The sequence below is a fragment of the Parasteatoda tepidariorum genome, chromosome 1 (assembly GCF_982258835.1).
Source record: "Parasteatoda tepidariorum strain Cologne lab strain chromosome 1, Ptep-v5.0, whole genome shotgun sequence".
NCBI classification, from domain to species: domain Eukaryota; kingdom Metazoa; phylum Arthropoda; class Arachnida; order Araneae; family Theridiidae; genus Parasteatoda; species Parasteatoda tepidariorum.
Window position 1 is genome coordinate 14,131,621 of NC_141755.1, and position 23,163 is coordinate 14,154,783.

The 23,163-nt window shown below is 26.9% G+C and overlaps 1 protein-coding gene across 2 annotated transcripts in view; it reads left to right on the top strand.

Moving 5' to 3' along the window:
* The window catches only part of LOC107456464 (solute carrier family 12 member 4), a 444,402-nt gene that overhangs the window by 270,026 nt on the left and 151,213 nt on the right, over window positions 1–23,163 (top strand). The gene's annotated exons all lie outside the window — the stretch shown is intronic.

Consider the following 23,163-nt stretch of genomic DNA (forward strand, 5'->3'; position numbering starts at 1 on the left):
TAATGTCTTTTTTAATTGTCTACAAACTGTACTAAATAATTTCACTATAAATAATTTCTATCAATTTCGATTTTTGTTTGGTGTTCTGTTTGATAAAAAATTGCGAATATAACATCAGTGGTGTTTGTTAGTTTTCGGCTCCACTTAATTAAAAAGTTTATTGCACTTTCTACAATATTTAATCTTTTTTTTGTAATACCAGACAAACTCAAGGATCCGCGCAGCGCGAAATCTATAACAACGGGTTTATTTTGTCCATAATTGTCTTATTAAAACATGTTTCTATAAAATAAGTAATTTAAATTCAATGGTAATTTAAATGAAAAAAAAATACTGACAAGCAAAATTAATGGAGAAATAGAGCTGATTTGAAGAGAAAAGTAAACAATCACATACTGTTATAGATGCCAAGGATGCATTATTACTTTAAGTATTATATATTTAAAAGAGCAAAATTAATGGAGATATTATACTTATATTAATGAGACGCATTGAATATAAGTATCCAAACTGTTATTGACGCGAAAGATGCCAAATTATTGATAGTAATATTTCCTACTAAAAAGTAATTGAGAAATGGTACTAATTCATTTAGTTTAGTAGAAAACTAAAAAAACGCCATACTATTATTGGCGTCAATGATGCTTAATTAATTTTGGTACTAGGTATTAATTGAAATAAAGCTATAAGCTATGCGCTGAAAAGCACAATTTGTGGAGAAATAGCTCCAATAAGTTTAGGAGATAAGTTAAAATTCACCAATGATGACCCCAATGACTAATTAAATTTGGTAATATGGTATTATGGTAATTGTAGTTTTAACACTAATATAGGTGCAATTAGTATATTTGGTACAGAATAACACTGCGTATTTTGCTTAATCTAATAACATAAAGTCAACGATATAGTAGAAAATAATTTAAAAAATAGTGGAATTACTTTGGTTCCTTTTAACTATGTACTTGCACTTCAAGAAGAAGAGGATCACGAATGCCCACATACGTATCTTATGACGTCAGCACCAGTGGTCGTGTATAAGCAAAACGCCCTGTTTTAAGCTGAGCTTAGTTTCTCCATACAAGATAAAATGTTAATTAAAGTGAAGTTTAATAAAAACAGCACCGTATCGAATCGGTGCTGTAATCGGATATTAAATACAGCACACATCGAATTTGTCGAAATATTATCTATTCTCTTCTACGTTTTTTACGTAACTTAGATTTATTATTTCATTATGTATTTTATTGCAACCTTGATTTATTTTTGTTTCGTGTACCTGGCAACTTCGATGCATAACTATTTTGTTTATGTTCTACATGACCTAGTGTCTGCCTTTGTGTTAAGTAAGAAACATAGAGTTACTTGAGAAAATTGCCACTTAAGAAAACTTTACGAGCTTGGTTTACTCGAAATAGAATGGAAAGAACAGTTGCTAACGTAAACAAATGCCACGTTTCAACAACCAATCAGAATCGAGATATCCAGACTACATCACTTGCAGGCATCCTATTGCGTTAGTACATGTTCTTCAGTTTTGTGGATGATTTCGTAGGGTAGTTCAGGACTGATTTATGGATTTTTTTCTTCCCCCACCCATACGAAGTACGGGTACTCTGTTAGTTATAAATATTTGTGTCACCAAAAATTTTGGCAGCTACTTTACAGCAAGTAGTGAAAAGAATATTTTTGCTGTTTCACTACGTTCACAAAGTTATGTTACAATTATTATTTTATTAATCTCAATTATTTTAATTAAAATAAGTGATATTTTTACTAAGTTAATTTCTTTTAAAAAAAGATTCAGTATAGTTATAATTCTTTTATTGTGGTTGTCGTGTTATTTAAGGATAATTTTCTAAGTAAAAGAACAAGAAAAAAAAAGAGTCTCGCCACATAATTTCATTACGATTTCTTTACATTATTTAATTCAACTGTGTAAACGAACATCATACTTTCAAACAGCAAAATTAGTTGTATTGTATGCGTCACTTCGATAATAGCATCATAGATTATGCGATTAAGTGCTGAATTTGTTGATATATAACTTTTATCAAATGTGATAAATTCATTTTAATGTTGCGCTATATTCATATTTAATAACTTAAAACCTATTAAAAGTGTGTTTTAGTACAATAAATTAATTAATCATACAAATTAATAATTTATTGCTAGTTTACGAATTTTGTCTAATTATTAAAGCCTTAACGTTCCATATTATAATTTTCCTTAAGCATTAAGATAATTAATACACAAGGGAAATATATTTATTCACTCTATCTTATAATAAATACTTTATTTTGACAGAAAGAAAAAATAGTTTTTTGCACCTGCAATTTCTCATCCTATTTTTTATTATTATTATTTGTAATTCGATAAAGAAATATTGGGGTATTTAAGAAAATGGCCAAAGGATGATAAATTCTTTCGAATACAATACATAATGAGATGCTAAATGGAGTCAAATTCCATTATGTTACAATGTGGAAATAAATAAATGATTCAAAGCCATTTTGAACCCCATAATGTATTTCCGAGAATATATTCTTTGAATTCATTTCAAGAATTTTCTATTCTTTTGAATATCTTTTGTCATTCCATTCGATGATAAAAATCTTTCTCATATGCAAAGAAACTTCATTTTTTGTAGGGAAACTTATTTCCATATTTGAAAATTAACTTTTTTCTATAATAAAAAAAATATCTGTAAAGCGTATTTTAACGAATTGGGCAATTTAATAGATAGATAAAATAGGAATAACAGTAATACTTTTTTAAGAATGCTGATTAGATACAATAAAAATTCAAAATAATTTAAAAAACAATATTTTGCGTACCAATATTACATATCAGACGATGATTCAGAAAATAGCACTTCCTAATCCAATCTGCCGCCGTTAAAATTTACAAACCTATCGCGAAAGGTAAGCATTTAAAAAATTTCCAACTCCATTTGCGTTTTGGCAATTCTATTAACTAAAATATTTGTTAAATGCAAGTACACTGTAAAAAAATTCTGAATCAAATTAAGGTATAATGTACCAGCACCCAGGATACCGGTACTTTCACCGTAACATCCATTTTTTTCCGTAGAATGTTACGAAACAAAAAATCCGATACACATCAATTTTTACAGTAATATTTATTGTAAAAACCACTGAACCAATGTGTTTAAATATTTATTACTGTAAAATATACGGTATAAAATTTTACTGTACAAATGGATTTTAGGGATGATGCTCTTAGTGTGCCGTTACTTTTTACCGGAATTTTTTACGTTGTTCATTAACCCTAACTAATTTATCAGAAAGCATTAATTCTACCCTTTATTTTCTCAAGAAATACAAAAGATAGTAAACAACTGTAAAAGTCAAATGCTTCTTACAAATTAAAAGGCAATTTAATTCTTTAAGTTAGCATACATAACAGATGTTTTATTTTATTTATTTATTTTATTTATTTATTTTTTATTTTTTTGTTTCTGTCTTTTAACCATCGTTAAACAGCTGTCCCATTTTGTGTTTACAACTACAAATTTTCAACTCCGCAGCCTTGTAATTTTGAACCCAATCCAAAAAACAAGGGAACTCCTGAATAAAGTACTGGGAGAAATTTGCCTTCGTGGAAGACATTTTGATGAAACTAATCCGCATTTGTGTTACATAGAGAGGAAAAACAAGAAAATCTCCCACGGTTAGCCTGATGGCATGGGTGTTACCCATTATCCGTCTACCATTGAGAATATTTTACGTCAGAAATGTGGTCAATGTGAGCCAGGTGTGGATTTTTTATCGACCAGCCAACGCTGGGATTCGAAAACAGCTCCCCTCATTGGAAGCCGAGCACTCTATTTTACTTACTTATATCACATTTTAATTAATACAAAATCATTTGTTTGAAAAAAAAGTAAGATTAAATATCTCCACTCCTCTTTCTAAGATTAAAACTGAACTTCAACTTTTAAATAGCGAAGCGTTTTAAAAATTTGGAGTAGGATCCAATTAGTTCCGTGTTAAGTAACTCTCCCAATGACGGAAAAAAGTTAAAAGAAAAACGAAAACTTGGATAATTTTACGAACTCAGTTGTAATCTCAATGTTTAACCCAAACTATTTTGACTAAATAGTGTATATAATACTTTTCATTACAAAATCAGACACGAAAATGTCACTCCATTGATCATACTACTGGGATCGTATTTCTCAGATTGCGGTAACGCCTTATATTTCAGGGGTAAAAAATCCAAATCCATCAATAAAAAGGCATGTTTATTCAGAGAAAGTACGTTTTTGTGTCTGATTTTGTAATTTAAAATATCGTCTGCACTTATTAATTAGCATATTTGAGGTCACCCCTATGAGCCATTAAGTTTGAGTCCTAGAATATGAAGATCCAAACTCCAGATCAAAAGTTATTCTGGCTATTTCACTTTCCATGTGTTTCCCTTACTACATAAAATTTACTTCTTTTTAAAAATTAGTTATAATTTTAATTTAATATTTATAATATTTGTTAGTTTTAAGGTTGATAAGATTCGACCTCATTTTAACCTCTGTTATTTTTCGAATCCAAAATCCAAAACTCGAATTCGAAATCCAAAACTTAATCGGAACAGGTCGAAAAATGCTTGAGACATAAGAATTTAAAAATACGACTTTTTAAAATCTTAATACTTAGAAACCTTTCAATCTATATTGTTCAAACTTTGAACTTTCTATTAAACTGTTTCAAAATAATTATTATAAGATCATAATGTATAAAAAAAATTTTTTTTACAGATGTTCTATGTCCTATGTTCTAAATATTCCACAGACGAATACTGTAGGGTGCAGTTGAAAGTTGATTTAAATTAAGACTATTCATTTAAAAGATATTTTAATTTAAAAATTTAAAAAAATATTTTTATTGTTCACAGTTTTAAATTCCGAAATCCTACGTAACTCTGCATTTTGCAAGATTTTTTCACATAATATTTGATAGACTAAGGTATGTAGAAATCTAATAAGAAATCTTTTTGAATTTTAAAAGTGATTCTTGCAACTTTATTCCCTGTCGTCCATTTATTGAAATCTGCTACCTTACATTTTGAGTAATTAATATTTCCAAAACCAGCATGAAACGAACAAAATTGTATAAATACAATAATATATTAGATTTATAAAGATATTAAATACATAAATATAATATTTCTAGTTCCTTATTTGTTAGTATAAAATAATATGCTTTGCAAATGAGAATTTTCTAACCAACTTTATAGGATATGATTCCTAAAAATAATAACAAAATTTGATTCCTAAGAACAAAAAAAGTTATTTTTCTCATTTTTATAATAATTATAAATTTCCACTATTATTACTAAAATATTAGAACAATATGAATAATTTTCTAAAGATCCAACAAAAATTAAATCTTATAAATCTTCATTATTTAATGACATACAAAAAGCACGTGAACAGCATTAAATTGAACTGCAAATGCGTATCAAATTGCATAATAGCCAACTACAACGTAACAATGTCTCTCAAAAACTATATAACTCAATCATTTTTATATTTAATCTGTAAATTTTAAAAAATCGTTTCATCAATTTTATTACACTTTAATTTATTCAAAATGGTTTGCCATTAATTTTTTACTCTTAATTAAATTTGTGTTTGTTATTCAATAATAAAATGCAGCATATTTTTTTATTATTTTTCATTGTTTTCTTATTATTATCTATAATATTATTATTAATTGCTAGCTATAATACATGAATCAATATTTATGAAATGTTTTAAAGAAATTTAAAAACAAACATCTTTGTTTTCTATTATTTGACATTATTGTTGCTCAATTAAGCTCACATAAAAATCTGAATGAGTAATTTTCTTTCGTTTTTATTCAAATCTTTTCATGCAGGCTATTTTAATAACTTTAATCTGTAATGTATTAAGTTATTTATGCTCTTACGTGTCTTTTCTTACGTGCTAGCTCTCACATGTCTTTTTCTCTATTTTTAGGTAAGAAACTATGAATATTTATGCAGAAAACGTGGTGAGTCGTCATTTATTAATCCATAATGTAAACTACTTAGAATAATTAGTTTATTTCTTAACTGAAAAACTTTTTTTTGAAGTATAGTTAAGAATGCAGCTCTCTTCATTTTCTTAAGACTTATTAAATTTAGAACAGATATATTTCTCCAAAAATGTTTTTATAATTTCTGATGTCATCGTATATTGTTTCAACTAAACTGCACTATAAAAAAATCCTGATATAAACAAAAAATACTGATATTAAGAAACATTATTGCTGAATTCCAAGTAATTTATAATATCTTGAAGGTTTGGACAGCATATTTCATTTTTAAAATAACAATATGTAATGTTTTGACAAATAACCTTCGTAGAAAATTGACAGGTATAAATCTTTTGCTCGTTTGTCTTTTCTGTGGTTTTTTGTTGCTATTTAAAATAAACTATTTCATCATTTCAACCATGACTATAAGTAACGTTTTACCTGAAAATACTTAAAAGAGCCTTAAACCATAATAACCTTGTGAATATATTTCTGTGACAGACGAATTGACGGAACATAATTAACAGATATCTCGTGTTGTATTTTTATTCTGTCAGTATAATTAAATGTATTTTTTTATGCGCAGCAAAAATGTCTTATTATAAATATTGCTTTTTTTTATTTAAAATCCAAATTTTTGTTGGTTTATAAATTTCATTGTATCACTCAACCGCATTTATGCTTAATTCTAATTATAAATTAAAAATAATCAAATTAGATTGAATATTTTTTTTAAAAAATCCAATCTTTTTTCCTCTTGTTTAGAAAAGTGTCTTTTAACATTACCATCTATGGTAAAATAGACAGGTAAAAAACAAATATTTTTTTGTTCAAAAAATAACTTCTTCATTTTCTGTATTTTAATTTAGTTTTATGTTGTTCAGAGATTTTCTAAACTTTCTTGATAGCTATAATTTTTAATCGTAACAAAGTTTCAGCTGTACGGTGGTTCCAAATTTTCAAAGGGACCATTTTTACCCTTGATGCAGATTACAAAATAGTCAAAAAATTATGAGTCACAATTCAGCTACTAATATTTTGCCCTATTTCTTGCTAAAATATTTCCTTAAAGTCTTTAGAAGTTAAGAACCTTGTACAAGGAGAAAAAGTCTGTTCAAAAGTTTTTTTTTTTATTTCCAATGAGCTGCACAATCGGTCTTGCCGATGAGCAGACCTAGTGCGTTCTCCAGAGGTGGTATCCACTCTTTCAGGACCACCACAATGGGTGAGATACCGTTGGTCATATGGTACCAGAATGCGGTAAGATTTACCGTGTCCCGGACTCTATGAGATCACCAAAAAGCAAGGTTATTTTTACAGAAGGTCTTTGATAATTATTATGATAAAACTAAGAATAAAATATGGTTTCATAAAATGAGATAAAATTTGGTAAATATGATAAAATTTTGAAACTTTATCAGGACTTCTTAGAGCATGGCATAAAAAAACAATTATTCGATTAAATTTACTTTTCAGTTTCGTATTTTGAGCTAAATGTGTGGTGATAAGAACTAGAATTTTGAAAACCAGAACTACTGGTATTCCATTACCTTAAAAACAGTAAAATGAATTGCTAAAAAAGCGTATATTTCGGAATTATTACCAGAATTATGTTGTTGCTTCTTTACCAGAAATGTCATTACGGTAATTTTACCAGAACTTTTCTTTCTGTGTAATAAAAAGAAACTATTACGATAATAATCAAATAACTATTGCAATTCTGCAATATTTTATTTAACTTATCTGACTTTAAATATTTATGTAACTTTAGTTATTTGTTGTACATATACTCCTGAAAAATACATTCAAGTGAGCATAATAACCGAACTATATCAAAATAAATCATAGCATCTTGTAGACAGAATAAAGTAAATAATCTTGTAAGTAAAGAAAGAAAAAAGTTCTTGGTATTTCTGTTTATTCTTTATCATTAGTGGATAGAGCTAGAAATCAACCATGATTTCAGGAACTGTCTTTTCTTCATTTCTGATTTGATCTGAAAGAGCTGTAGCAAGAAATAAAACTAATGATGTTTTTCTTTCAGATGCCTTTATTTCTTTTTATATTATATTCAAACTAAGTGTAGAATTTTTCTTAAAATTAAGGAAAAAAATTTACACAAAATATGTTTTTTTTTCAACTAAATTTATTTTAGTTAGATCAAAATTTAGTTTGTTAAACTAAAAATTTAGTTTGTTGTTTAGTTGTTTATTTGAGATTAACATACAAACATTAGATCCAATACTAAAAATAATTATTTGTGTTTTCTAAAGATTAATCAAATGAAAAATATTAGATTCATATTAAAAATAACTTTTTGTGTTTTCTTAATATAAAACGAATAAAACAATTGTTTAACTTTGTTAAGTGAGTTACAACCGTTTTTGAAGATAATATTTTTTATGAATTTAGATTATAAATTTACATAAAAATAATTAATAAATTCTCATTTTTTTTATTTGTTAACTTGTATCTGTGATAGTGATGTAAAACATACACAAATTAAATAATACCTGAAACTTTTAGAATATTCAGTAATTATCTTTTAATAACAAAGATTTGATGCTAACATTTGAGAAAAAAGAAGTTTATTTTTTCTTCGAAATATTTTTAAGTTAACAGTGCAAATAGTTCTTAACTATATATAGTATTGATTTTGAACATAAAGACAATATTGTAATCATGAATTATTGGTCTGAAATTCATAATAATGTTAAAAATATAATATAATATAATATAATATAATATAATATAATATAATATAATATAATATAATATAATATAATATAATATAATATAATATAATATAATATAATATAATATAATATAATATAATGTAATGTAATGTAATATAATATAATATAATATAATATAATGTAATATAATATAATATAATATAATATAATATAATATAATATAATATAGTATTGTTATTGTTTATTTGTATCTCGCCCCGCCCTATTTAAGGGCATGCGAGAATATAGTATTGTTATGCAACGCAACTTAATCCAGCATAACGGAATATAATGTAATACAGTACAATACATTACAGTGCAATACATAGCAAAACAACACAATGCAATACAAAACAAAATATGTATTATAATATTATATACTGGAATAAATCTATTTGATGAAAAGATGTTTATTGTTATATTTATGAAACAAAATAAAGTGATTTTCTAGAAAATAAATAAATTATTCGTAAGTAGTTAAAGTGAAATGCTAACTTTTATATCTTTTTTATATTATAAGAAAATATGCATGTCGCCGTTTGACAATGCTGTTTATTTTAATATTGTTAGGACGATTTTCATAACACTGTTTGCAATATTGTTTAGACAATGCTCGAATATGATGATAATTACTATATACTTTGCTTGGTCATTTCATGGAGAAAGAAAAATTCTGGTAAAATAAATCTTAATTTACAGCAATGATATTTCAAATGAAAAAAAAAACATAATCCTGCTTCATAAAGACAAAATATGCAGTATTTAAACCATTAACTTTTTTTCATGTGGTTACGGGTTATCGGAAATTCTGATTTTCGAAATTTACTTTTATTTTCACCCATTTTGTAAAAATTATGAAAGTTAAAGGTAAATATAACCGAATAAAGGGTTTTTATGCCATGATCTAAGATACTGTTCAGCAAATGTTATCATATATTATAAAATCAACTTTTGTTGTTAATAATTTAATCTAAATTATTGCTGAAGCGTTTCGTTAAAAATTACTGACCTTTTCGATGTTCCCATCAAGCCAGAAAAGCGGTAATTTTTCCATAATTTAGTACTTTTAGTCTTACTTTATTTTTCTCGGTATGTATAAAAACGTATTAATTTTTTATTGATCATTCCATAAAATTCCAGGGCAATATGTATACTTTGCATCAATTCATATTTCATCTAAAAAATTTAGGCATTCTATAGATTGCCTATACATTTCAGATCATTGATGGTAACACATATAACCGTGAATCAAAATATCCACCTTAATGAACTATCAATAGTTTAACAGCAAGTTTGATTAACTTTTACAATTTTTTCTATAAGAAAACATTCATCCTAACAACTTTTTATACCAATCTAATACTCCTATTTAAAAAAAAATACTACGTTCATAAAAATAATCTTTTGTTGAATAGTGAAGGAAAATAAATTTAATATAGAGAGTGAAAAATGTCAGAAGTTCGAAATCTTTCGCCGCAGGGGATTTAATAAATTAAAAAGAGTTTCTTCTGAAATGAAGTTCTTGTTTATTATGTTCTTTCCTTTTGAAAATGCTTTAAGCTAGTTTCTTCAGCTAGCTGTGGAATTGGCCATTCTATAAAATTCCAGGTCAATATGTAAAATTTACATCAATTCATATTTTATCAAACAATTTTAGGCATTCTGTAGATTGTCTATAAGTTTCAAAACGATGATAACACATATAAACGTGATTCAAAATATCTACCTTAATGAACTATTAATAGTTTTAACAGCAAGTTTCACTAACTTTTACAACTTTTTTTATACGAAAACTTTCGTCCTAACAACTTTTTATAGCAATCTATTACTCTTATTTTCTTTTTAAAAATAACTCCATTGATAAAAATAATCTGTGAATGAATAGTTAAAGAAAATAAACTTAATACAGAGAGTGAAAAATGTCAGAAGGTCAAAATCTCTTTCCGCAAGGGATTTAATAAATTAAAAAGAGTTTCTTCCGAAATTAAATTCTTCTTTATTATGTTCGTTCCTTTTGAAAATGGCTTCAGCCAGTTTTTTTTTTATCGAGCTGGGGAATTATTTGATGAAAAGGAAACTTCATTGAAAAAAATAACGATAATATTACTTATTTTCGATTTTTCATTTTTAAGAGGATAGTGCTGAATATTTTAGTAACTAGTATTAGTAATACACAGTTTCATTTTCTTATCTTTTTTTTATTTGGATATCATTTGCGCACTTTTTTAAATAGTTCTGAAATATTTTTCGTTAAGCCAATAATTTAAAAAAATAACAAAACTCCATATTCATAAGGAATAACTTGGTGGCATAAATACAATAATTCTCTTCTTATTAAAAATCCCAATTAAACTTTTAAATAAAATTGAAAATGCTTCGCCCCGTTATATAAATTTAAAAAGTTTCTACTTAACTACGCTTGGCCTTAATGTTCAGCTTTAAATATTATACTATAAGATACTTTAAAATACTATTAAATTAGTCACACTTAAAAATAAAACTTCAAAAGTAAAACTTCTTTTAGCATAAAACTAACTGTAAATTTGTTATTGAAATTAAGACTAATTAGTAGAGAACATCAAGAATCCAGTTTATTTTCAGACCAGAACCTATCCGAAAATGAAACATTAACCTAAATAATTAAATTGTTCAAAATCGGTTATTCTCTTTAAATGTATCAATTTAATGGATATAAAAACTTTATTCTTTACATTTTGTGGATGTTATTTTTTACAACCTTCTAATCTCCTTCTTACGTTTTATTGCTCGAATAAATCTTTCGATCATCATCCAATTCATTCTATATTATTGTATTACGCGCGTCAAACATCGAGCCCTTCTTTGGTGTGTGATTTTTAATTCAAAATTCGGTAGCATTTGTAACGTTGAATCCAACCCCAAAGACAAACGAAGAATCTGGATTAAGTATGAGAACAAACTGGTCTTTGCGAAGGACTTTTCAATGAGACTTACCCTTATTTATGTTACATGGGGATTAAAGTCAAGAAAACTAACCATGTTTAACCCGATGACACGGGAATTATTACCTATAATCCGTCTACCACAGGAGATATTTTACACGATTATTGAGATCGATGCACACCGAGATCCACGCCTAGATCGCCTCATAAGGAGGCAAACTTTCTAACCCTCGAGCCATCCCAGTGACAATAAATTTTCAATTTTCTCACATTATAACATTATAGACAGAGAGCTCTAAAATAATGTGTCTTAATATGCCTGTGAAATCACAGATATAAATTATATGCAAATCATTCCCACAACAGCTCGTTGTAATCCAAAAAGGTCTTGAAACTGGGTGGATTTCGACTCAAAACCGAAATTTGAAGACCAGATGGCGATTCATTAGGTCGGCTGCTCACAGACGGCTGTAAATATATCTGAAATCATTAAAAATTTATGACTAATCCTGGGGAAAAAATAATAAAAAGCGGGACATTTTCAGCAGCGAAGAAGGTGATTAGAAATTATCTGATCCTACGGACTCAGAATTAAATGAATATCACATCAGTGTGTTAGCTGTGGAGAAGAGTACAATACAACTGAAAATGATGACTGGCTAAGGAACAAGCAGTGGTTCCATGAAACATGTACATACCGTTGAAAACCATAGTGGAAATTGTAGTAAAATTTTCTCAGAAGTGATGGATAAAATCTAAATATTACACTTTGCTTAATAGATTCGGTTTACTTACTTCCCAAGAGGAAATTCCATCTTTGATAATTCCATCAATTCCCTGTAGCCATCTTTGATTATTTTCTTAGCATTGCATATCGTATAGCTAAATTTTCAAAAGCATTATTACATATTAAGAGTGAGATAAAAATAAAATCAATCGTAGTTTCTTCCGTTTGGAAACCTCTTTTATCGGTTTCGAATGATGCTATCATTTCCGTCCAATTTAATTTTGAAAGTATCACATCTTCCTTTCCGAAATCATTTCCCTTTCCTGAATTTATCTTTGCACATTGTACTGCACAAAATCTCTTTATCTGTGAGATATGAAGCAGTTAGCAGTTCATCATCCACTTCTAAAAAGTGTATAAAATCACTTTTTACAGTTCTAAATCTATAATTCCAATTATGAATTCTGCGGTCAGATTACCTGACTGTGAAGCCAATGGTTGCGGGTTCGAATCCCGCTCAAGGCATGGATGTTTCTCTCTGTGTGTTCTTCTCTATTGTGTGAATGTATTGCCCACCCTATAACAGGTAACTGCGGCAGTGTGGCATGGATAGTGTTGCTCGTCTCCATGTAACAGGTGCCCACCGGGTAATGTTACATGAGCAACACTTCCGGCACACTTCCGAGGTGAATAACGAATGTTCAGTGTCAGCTGTAGAAAAGAAATAGAATTCTAATTTCAATTAGAAAGGATAAACAGCTGAAATTGTCAAAAATCATGAAAATTGAAAAGATAAATAACGGAAAAAAAATATAATAAGAAGACAACTTTTCATTATATGTAGAATAATTTGAATACTATTTATAAAATTTCATTATGGTGCGAGATTCATTGTAGAAAAACTTATTGAGCACCATGATAAAAATTCCCGCTTTTCAAGATCTATGCAACATATTTCACATGATGTTTTTTCAAGATTTACTATCTTTTATTCAATGTGAAAATCATAAATGAATGTAGTTTTTAGTTAGAAGACTGTGGGTGTTGCTATTTTTAGACTCAGAAACATAGATCTTTGGTATGAAAAGTTCCTTTCTTTTTATACTTTTCTACAGATGAAACCATATATATAAAAATATATATGAAATAGGAATCTTTTCACATGACTTTACGCTGTCTGCGAAAAAGAAGATTGAATGCTCTGAAGACAGTGGTTGTCATAGAAACGAAGGTACTTTACAGAATTCGGAAAAATGTTGATATTTATTTTCTGCCAAAAAGAGAGTATTTGGAAAAAAATAAATATTTTAAGAACCCTTTTCAAAAAGAAATTTCTGTGTGATTTTGAATTTTATGTGAATGATGATCAGCGAATGTAAATATATTTTGCCTTTACATTTTTGTCAGTGAGGACTAGGCAACTTTCAAATCTTTATTATTAAGTTCTTTGGGAAAATATTTTAATATTAAATTCCTTTCTTAACAAAAGTTATTAAAATTCTTTATATTTTTTTATCAAAATGTTTATAACAATACCAAAAGAAATTTGAATGTCTTAGTTTCACGACATTAAGAGGTTTTCCTAGCAAGTAATTACTCTTGGCTAAAAGCTTCGAACAACATCAATAACTTATCAACTAAACTAAACTATTTCAGTTTTATTAAAAAATACAGCACATGACTTACTAACAAATTAAATTTCAGAGTCAGTGAAATTACTCAGCAATATTTTTTTCTACTCTGAGAGTGGAAGAGAGTTTAAATTGTGAAAGGCACAAACAGTAAACAACATCCTTAGTAAGCATTTATTTTGTCTGGGTATTAAAACAGTAAACACCACAAGTTTAATGAGTTTTAAGGATTTATATATTTTTTCGATTTGGCAGAAAAAAATAAAGGCAAAGCAGAATTTTTATTTCCTTACATACTAGAAAGATAAAATTACGAATTTTAAGTCAATTTTTATAAAATTTGCAAAAGAATTATTGAATAAAATTACAATTTTATTCAATAAATAAAAAACTTTCATGCAAAATCAATTTAAATAGCACAATAGACGTTATATTTTGTGCATAAATATATATAGATTCATGAAGTGGTTATTTAGTTTAAATACTTTTTTAAATATTTGAAATTGTTATGAAATTTGCAACAGTTTTAAAAAAAAACTTTTTTTACTTATGTGCAATATAATTTTTTTAAATATTTTACAAAATTCATTGTAAAATAAAATCTAAAATAGTACAATCTACGTTATTAATATGCGCAAATGTATTTGTGTTCATATAGCCATTATTAAATTTAATTACTTTTGAATTTGTGAAATTGTTTTTAAATTTACAACAGTTTATGTAAAAGAAAGAAATTATCTAAATTATTTACTTGCGTTGTGCTCAATAAAGTTTTACAATATTTAGGAAAAATCGAAATAAAATGAAAATATAGTTTTTTTTAGTATTTAAGAAACTTCATTGTAAAATTAAATTTGAATAGTACATTTGACGCTGTTTCTGTGCATAAATGTATTGAGATTCATGTTGTCATTATTTGAGATCACAGATAATTTCCATTCAATGGAAGGGAATGGTATGTAAATTAATTGTATATCCCAAATGAGATACACAAATATGTATTTGGATCCACGTTTATTCCATCAATTAGTATGTGGTAAACATCAAAGTCATATTTCAAGCAATATTGAAAGCGGAATAATGTTACGACATATTTGTTATCGTTTAAAGATATATTTGACATATGACTAAATCTTTAATAAAAGCAGTTACTATAAGGTTATATCTTTATTTCTATTTCTTTAAATTATACAAATTTAAATGTGTCCATAGTAGCGTATGAACAATTTTGAAATCCTTATGTTTGAATAAGAAATCAAGCAGTGATATCTTATGAGCAAAATAGTATCTTTTTGAAGCATTTATGTCCAAGGTTAGAGCTAATTAATCCATCAACTGTCACTTATTACAGGTTTAAAATCATCTTTATTTATAAATAAACTGATTTATCGGTAAGTTGATTTGCTTGCTAGCTCATTCACAGATTTGCTCATTTGCTGAGTCACCAATTCGTTGATTCTGTGATTTTTTACTTTGATGATTCACCGAATCGGTGAAAAAAACTTTGACGTTTTCTTTTTTTACGCTTGAAATAAGGAGTACTCAAATTTTACGAAATTTTCTTAGTTTTTGACGAAATCGTTTCCTGGGAAATGCTCCGAGCGAACATTTTATTAATGTGTGAAAATAACCATTTTCCAACGCATTTTAAACAAGTGAAAGTCGCCATTTTCTCTTGTTTGAAGGTAAAAATATATCAAAAGTAATAGACTCAATGTTACATATCGTTTTACACAATTAATTGAGAAATGCAGCATTAAAAAAACAATAATATGATTAAATTAGGAAAAAAACTAAAGCAGAAACAAAAGAAATATGAATGAGCTCTCAGTCAGTAATAGATTTAGAACCTGGATAGTTTTCTTTAGAAATGAGTGCACGAGCCTCCCCCCCCCCCTGTATAGTACGAAGTAATCCTTTAATTTCATAAAGAGCAAAACTGTTTTAAAATCGGATTAAAAAATTGAAGATACACTAATAATATTTTAGGAATACACTGAGACAATTAACTGTAAAGGGCACACGAGTAAAAAGACTGTTAAAAATTGACGTTAATAGAAAATAATTAGATTTCAAAAAGAAAATAATTTCAACAGTCAAGCTATCCTTAGAACGTAATATTTACTAAGACTTTATACTATTTATTACACTAATTCTACTCTCAAAATGAAATACCTGACACAAATGGGTTAACCCAAAGTTACAAAACTTAAGTACAAATCACATTATTGTCAAAGTAATAAGTATTAAGTACAAATTATTAAGTAACATTATAGCATTATTTATCAAAGTATTAGTTCGCAAAGAGCTTAAAAAATACCATTTTTACCACGTTTATATCAACTTGTTACCACGTTTATATCAATTTGCCTTCGTGTATGTCTGTTCGGGGGGAATTTTGTAATCGATTTTAAACTAACTTCCCGACTAGCTACAGACTTCAAATTTGGCACATAGTTCAGAATTGGATGACAATGCGGGGAAAATGAAGAGAAAAAAGACATACAAAGTAAAATAAAATTAAAATTAAAGAAAAATTAATATTTTCACAATTGTCTTTTGTTGTCGATTCGGTTATTTCAAATTAGTGTCACAAGTCAGTTGAAAAGTTTTGCGTACAGTGAGTGAAAAAATTGAGATTTTGGAAGTGAGTACAAGAAAAATCAAAATAAAAATAATATTTTTAAAAACCACGTTTTTGTAAAGGAGAATAATAATTAAAAAACAAAAATTTGAAAAACGAAAAACGTGGGGTGCATGAAATACGTAACAGTACATATACACATACATATACACATTTTCTTACTCATACACATTCACAATCACACACACACATCCACATATACAATACATCCCCATACGCCTGCATATACACAAATATATTCCACATTCAGATACAAATACAGATATACCTACACATATTCTCATGAGCACACATACTGTTATTGTTATGTATTTCATGTGTCCCACCTTTTTCGTTTTTCAAATTTTTGTTTTTTAATTATTATTCTCTACTACAAAAACGTGGTTTTTAAAACCATTATTTTGATTTTGATTTTTTAGATCTTTTTGCTTTCATTTAGTTAATTTTTTCACACGTTACTAATGACATATTTTTATCCAGAAATTAAAGTTATTCAAATATTTAATAAAAATAAATATACCGTAATAGGCTATTACTAATATCATTGCGCCTTTCTTGGCAAATCATTTTTTGATGCATGATTTTATTCGATTTTCAGAGACTAAGCAGAATTCTTTATTCTTCCGAATCGAACATTTCACAGCAAAGTGAAAGAGAACTTTGAAGTTATGTCAGGTCCATTTCTTCTTTCAATCTAAAGAAGAAAGAAATTCACTTTTTTTTCAAAACCTATGTTCCAATAATTCTATTTCAGACGGTCTGTTAAAATATTCCGAATTTTGTCTGAATCGAATTTCCTTGTGAAGGATTGTCAAATACATAGTCTGATTTAATCATGTACCTCAAATCCTATAAACAGAATTCTTATCTCAAAAAACACTCTTTGTATGAAATTTTACCAGTAAAAATAACCGAATTCAATTTACGGTGTATTCCTATATTCTCGAAGAAAAAAAAGAAGATCTAGTTTAATCTAGTCTTTCGAAAAGCTGTAGTTTAATCTAGTTTATGGTGGTGTTTATTTCTTTAGAAGAATGCGCTTCATTTTCTTTTCTTATTTGTGAAATGGAGAAACGTCTGCTATGAAACACACGATGAAAATCGATATACGGTTAAAGCTTTTTTTTTTCATTTAAAGGATAAAATGTCATTTTAAGTTTAATTTTAAAATATATTTCATTCTTATTTGAAATCGTTGATTACGAAAATCCTTTCTTCAGCCTCATTTGAAACGATAAATAAAGGAAGAATGGTAAAGAGAATAAAGTTAGTAACAAAAATGATATACCTCAATAACAGTGATTACCTCACTGAGCTTAAAATCGATGAGCACCAACTTGTCTGGGAAGTGGAGGTGGCTTATGCGCAATTCTGGCCACATTTCTGCAATCATCCAACGAATTAAAGTCACGAAATTGAGAAGTATTAATATTCCTGGCCCACAATGGGAAAATCTGGGGACACATATTTTTCTTTTTTTATGTTTTGATAAATTTGCCATGAAGGATCAAATATTATAGTTTTCAGAGATTTTTAATCCTCTCTTCAAAAAACACCACCGACATTTAATAAATAACAACCGATAAAAGTTAATATACACTGTAAAAAATCTGTTGAATCTGTCAGCTGGTGCATCAGTATAAGACGTCTATTTCTCAGAAAAATATTGTTATTTAAAAACAAACGCATGTATTTTTAAAGCAGATAAATGCTATTATTTAAGCAAACAAACTCAGCTATTTTAACAAACAAACTCTCTCAAGTAAACAAAAAATTCTATAAAATAACTATGTCAACATTGAGATCTGTGTGAGCTTGGAGCAAAGCTTTTACGACCAATTGATGCTGGGATTTCTATCTGGCTCACCACATTGGGAACACCCTAAAATACGGTAGCTTCAGTGTCTCTTGCCGAAGAAAAATCTTAAACTAACTTCATCTTAAAAGTCTGACCTATGGAAATAATATTTCAGTGTAAAAACGTATAAAACTATAATTTTTCCACTCGTATAAATACATATATATATATATATATATATATATATATATATATATATATATATATATATATATATATATATACATATATATATATATATATATATATATATATATATATATATATATATACATATATATATATATATATATATATATATATATATATATATATATATATATATATATATATATATATATATATATATATATATATATATATATATATATATATATATATATATATATATATATATATATATATATATATATATAAGTTCAAAATGAAGAATAAAACAAAGAAAAATTATAGACATATGAAAAAAAAGGGGTGGGAAATAATAAGTAAAAAAACAACAAACAACATTTTATAAAAAGAAAAAAAAAAAAGTGAAATGTTAATTAAAAAACCGGAAAAAAAGCCGGAAAAAAAAAGATATAATCTTTTCTTCAGCCCACACAATTATATCCGCTAAACAGAGTGCTTTCTGATATTGTATCAATAAAGCCAAAGCAAAATATATTTATACAATAGTGTGAGGAGCACTCAAAAAAATTTTTTTATAAAATAACTACATAAAAATAGATCATAAAAAGTAAATATAACATGTAAAAACAGATAATAAAATAAAATAAAAAGAAAAAATAAAATAAAAAGAAAAAACATTAAAAAGGGGGGACTATAAAGCGAGTAGCAAAATCATAACAACTTACATGGACAGTTATTTTTCAAGAATGATTTAAAAATGTTTTCGCAGAAAGATTGCCAGATTACAAAATATGAAAGCAAAAGATGAAAACAAAAGCGCAAATTGAGTGTAACAAAAGGGTTCTAAAGTGTCGTTCTTACTGCACTGCTGAAGTGATTTGTTATTCTGAGTTTTGATTTGTTAGTTACCAAGGATGGGCCCGAAATGGATGTGCACAAGGTAATATTATACTGGATAATTTTAAAAATTGATCATAAATAGTTTTAGAAGATAGATGTTTATTTAAGAAAAAATATAAAATAGAAAAGAGAAACATAAATTGCCTGCTTTGCAAATAATTTTAGCCGCGGATTTGCACGATATGGATTAGCACGTAGAAAAATTATTTAAATTATCAAAGAAAAATTTTTTTTTCAATAGATAATTTTTAACACGGATTTGCCCGAAATGGATTTGCACATGGAAAAATTAACAAAGAAAAAATTTTAGCAGATAATTTTAACCACGGATTTGCCCGAAATGGATTTGCACATGGAATTGTATAAATTAATAAAGAAATTTTTAGCAAACAAATTTATCCACGGATTTGCCCGAAATGGATTTGCACATGGAAAAACTGTATAGATTAACAAGGGAAATTATTTAGCAAAGGAATTTTTAGTAAATAATTCTAACCACGGATTTGCCCGAAATGGATTTGCACATGGAAAGATTAACAAAGAAAAAATTTAGTACATAATTATAGCCACGGATTTGCCCGAAATGGATTTGCACATGGAAAAATTACATAAAATAACAAAGAAATTATTTAGTGAATAATTTTGGCAATGAATTTTGGCCTGAAATGGATTTGCACATGGGAAAATCATAAAAATTAACAAACAAAAAAAATGTTTAGAAAATATATCCACCAAAATATACGATTAATTCAATGATTTTATATAAAATTTTATTACATTAGTTGGGTATCCATTGTTTTTTATCAGATTTTGAAAGAGTTTATCGATTTGTATTTTGGATAAATAAATATTACTACATATTCTTTTAATTCTGTTCATTTCATTAAAAGTGGTATTTAAATAGATGCTCCTAGAAACATTAGAATTCCAAGTAACTAGTTTATTAATATTAAAATTAAAATCATTTCTTTTATCATATAAATCAACAAAGCAGATATTTTCAACTTTCATAATACCCAAATCCAAAAAACTGAAATTAATATTATCATCATGATTACGAAGTAAGATTAATTCCTCAGGGTATATATCACTCAATAAAACAGTAAAATCTTGGAAATTAAAGATAATTAAGTCATCAATATATCTAAAAACAAATTTAATACTCAGAGTAAAATTTTTTTCATAATAATGCAAAAATAAGTTAGCTAAGAGAGATGAATAATTAGATCCCTGTGGTATTCCATTAATTTGAAGAAAGATATCCCTTCCATTGTAAAGATAATTACTAAAAAGACAAAAATTAATCAGAATTTCCCAATAATCAAAATCGCAACAAAGGATATTTTTAAAATCATGGTAATAATGTAAAAGGACACCTTTAGTTTAGAAAGGGGAATGCTATTGAAAAGATCCTGGAAATCAAAAGTCGCAATAGAATTAATTTTATTATGTTTAATGAAATCTAAAATCGGTTGATTATTAGTGATTATCCAAGAGAAACCTTCTTTAGTAATATAGTTAATAATCTTATTTAAGTAGTTAGAGAAAATGGTGCCAGGTTTAGTTAAATAAGTATTAGACCCACATGTGATAGTTCTAAATTTTACTGGAATTTTATGAAATTTAGGACTGATAATTAAGTAAGGAAATTGTATATTGCTAATTTTAATTTTTAATCTCTTGTAAAAAGCTAAAAATTTTTTAATAGCAATATTATTATTGAAATTACTAAGTTCAAAATTTTTACTATTTTTTAATTCCGTATTTAAAAGTTCAGCATAGAATTTTTTACAGAATATAGCATAATTATTGTTAGCTTTGTCTATGGGAGTAATTACAAAATTTTTTTGAAGTTGCTTAATTGATTGAACAATATTAGAAAAATTTGTTGAATTGTTATTCTTATTTAAATTATCCTTATTATTGAAAATAAAGTTTTTAAAGTAATAATAAACTTCCCATTTCCATTCTGTTAGCATACCTAAAGGTAAAGAGAATCTATTTGATATCTTTAAACAAAAACTATTGAGATCATTAAGAAAGTATTTTAGAATCTTATTGATTGATATATGGTAAATGGGTCTAAATTTTGTGCCTTTTATCATTAAATTCCTAAGTTCCAAGTTTTCTATAATATTTAAATTACCAGTGATAATATGTTTATGATGTTTATCAACAAAATCAAAATATTTATCCTCCTCACAGCGACATTCATAATCGGATATATTAATACTTCCTAAATTTTTGCTTATATCATTATAGTTAAAAATGGTTCTACCAAGTGATTTGTTATATTTAAAACTTTTAATAATGTTAAAATCTTTTAATGGAAATAAAGCTTTAAAATTTTCAAAAATGTTGTGAAACCTGATCTTATCGAAAATAGGATTTTGAAAGTTAATAACGAAATATAAATTATCTAAACTTTTCTTATTATTAGGCAAAATTTTGCTCATTTTGGCTTTTATAAGATCGAAACAAAGAATTTTGAAATGTAAATTAATGAAAGAAAAGTTAATAATAAGATCGTAGAACTTATATGTTTCAAAATTCTTAAGGGAGAAGACAAAATCTTTAATTGGTTTAATACTATATTGTTTATTAAAGTCTTTTTCCATATTAGAAAGAAATTTTATATTTAATTTGTCACTATTAAGAGAGTTTCTATTACTTCTTGAACCCCGTTTACCTCGATTTGTACGCTTATCTTTAATATGAAAAAGTGAATAAGTTGATGAGTTATTGTAGTTAATCTGTGTATGTTGGAAGGTATCGTTTAGCCCATACGGCAGAATTGTTTTGTATAGAAGCATGTAGTAATTTTCTTTCTGTAATCTTAAATCTAAATCCTCTATAATATCTAAGATATTAATTTTGACTCTGTTAAATTTATGTACTCTAAAATGATTCAATTCCAGGTTATTGATAGCCTTATTACTGTTAATATCAGAACGGTGTTGATTAATTCGAATGTTAAGTGAGTTACTAGTTTGTCCAACATATTTCATATTACAGAAACCACAGGTTAACATATAAATAACATTTTTAATTTTACAAAAAGATTTGGAGCTAACGTTATAAGGAACAGTATGTTTTTTGTCAATATTAGGGCAAGTTTTGCATCTTTTATCATCACACGCTTTATAGGAAGGTAAAGTTTCGGGAATAGAATGCAATTCAAAAAATCGTTTGCTTTCGCTTTTGCTTTCAGAGTAGCAGGATGTCGATCCGAAGTTCCCCTCTGATTTAGGCTCTCCGTACCGGGTACAACATGAAGAATAATTTAAATATTGAACACATTTTTTACCAGGCGCTAAATTGTGATAATTGTTTAATTCCATAAAAATAGGCTCAAAGAGCAACATCCTAAACACACGTAACGTCCTAAAGACTGGAAAAACGAAAACAGAAGGAGAATGAAAGAAAGTTAATAGTAGATAATATTAAGCGCTAAAGCTGCATTAGTTAATAGTAGATAATATTAAGCGCTAAAACTGCATTTTAATAGTAGATAATATTAAGCGCTAAAGCTGCATTAAGCTTGCAGCTTATTGTTTTTCTC